This window comes from Rhagoletis pomonella, unplaced genomic scaffold (assembly GCF_013731165.1).
Source record: "Rhagoletis pomonella isolate Grant_MI unplaced genomic scaffold, Rhpom_1.0 Rhpom_scaffold_01523, whole genome shotgun sequence".
NCBI lineage: Eukaryota > Metazoa > Arthropoda > Insecta > Diptera > Tephritidae > Rhagoletis > Rhagoletis pomonella.
The window spans coordinates 16,301-18,090 of NW_023460077.1; positions in this window are offsets into that span (position 1 = coordinate 16,301).

Genomic DNA, 1,790 nt, shown 5'->3' on the forward strand with positions numbered 1-1,790 from the left:
TGGTTTCTTTGAACATTGGTTCTATTTTGAAACCTTCTTCCAAAATTTCTATTGTTTTGGAATCTGTTGCCAAATTGTCTTTGTCGGTAGTGCAAAATGGTATTTTGTTGGCCTGTAGCTTCTGTACAACTTCCAACAAATTTGCTTATTACTTCATTCATGTCAGTAAACTGACCTGCTTCCATAATAAGTTTGACTTTTTCTAATGTGCAATTTTTAGTTATTGCCCTTACGGCTGCTTGTGTCGCATATTTACTTGCCAAATTTAAGTTTATGCCGTCATTTATATATGCATTGTCAATTAAATTTCTCGAATTTCCTTTAAGTTTAGTCTTAATTAAGGAAATGGCTATTGCCTCATGTTCGCCTTTTATCGCATCAACCAGAGTTAGTGCGTCAAGGACTGAACGTAAATTTTCTGATTTGCCATCAAAATCAGGTATAAGCTTTGTTGCTGTATTTATAAATTCTACTACTGTCTGTGTCATTGTGGGAGTTTGTATAATTTCTTGTAGTGGTGTAAATGATATTTCCTCGTGTAGTGACGTTGGGATATCTATTGTAATTCCTTTTCTTGAGGCTACCGTTATGAGTTTTTCCCTAATGTCAAGAAAGAATGTTTCAGCTGCTACTTTATGACCTTGTGTAAGTCTATTATAGTTGACATTTAGAAAAACTCTAAGTTTTTCAAGTGTGCTGACTAGGTTATTGATATGTTTATTAAGTGTCTCTGTCTTTATTTCCCTGTCGTTGTTTAGGCACTTATGTGTTTTCAAAAATTCCTCTCTAATTTGTCTAGCTTTAATTAATATTTGGTTCCAGTCCATTACCTTTGGTTGAACCTTTTATTGTAACAGTGGGTAATAAATTTGTTAGACTTGGTCTAAATCATTGCTTCTACTGGCTGTATATTTTTTTTTAAGCACCTATTGTGCATTCTATACAATTTAAAGCAAATATTTGCTCCTAAAAGGGCTACTATTACAAATAACAAGATGGTTATAACTTCCAAGTCGGGGGACGTTACGTCAACTTTGTTGATAACATTTGCAGTAGAGTCTACTGTTTTTACGTCTAATAGACCCATTTTAGGCCAAGTTTGTAGTATATGTATTGGTATGTCCAGTTTTAAATTTTTCTAATTGTCTCCTATCATATAAGTTTTTTAAAAATTTTATGTAACTATAACCCTCTTTTTTTTTTAATTAATTCTTATTTTAGTAAATTTTTAATTAACATTTATTTATTTATTTTTTTTTTTTTTAAAAGTAAGATTGAAAGTAACTTAAGAAATGTATTGTATATGTATATAAAAAAAATATTTTTGCCACGAGCGAAAATTCGCTTATTGGCCCTATGAGTGCGGATTGACGCACATCAGTTTTTGTTTGCTTATAATATAATTTATATTTTTTATTATTTTTTTTTTAAATTTTGCTTTCTATTTACTTAATACTGCTCCATCAGGAATTCTACCTCTGAGATTCTACTCCATATTTTAGTTGCTGCATCCCATGGTGGTGGCGGCCTTGTATTAACTGTTCTTAGTAGGATTGCCTCCTCCTCTTCTTTTTGGCTTTTGTGCTTTTGGAATGGTAATTTCATCTGTTGTCTTTCTGCTGGTTATTTTTCTATATTCCTCGAGAGTTATTGGTTGTGGTCCTTCCTTCATCACGCAGCTGACGGATCTTTGTGGCTGATCCACGTCAGGACAAATTAGTTTTAAGCTGACTGTCCGTCAGGCTTTTTTGTTTGATGATTGATTGATCTTTTTTTTTTTTTTTTTTTTT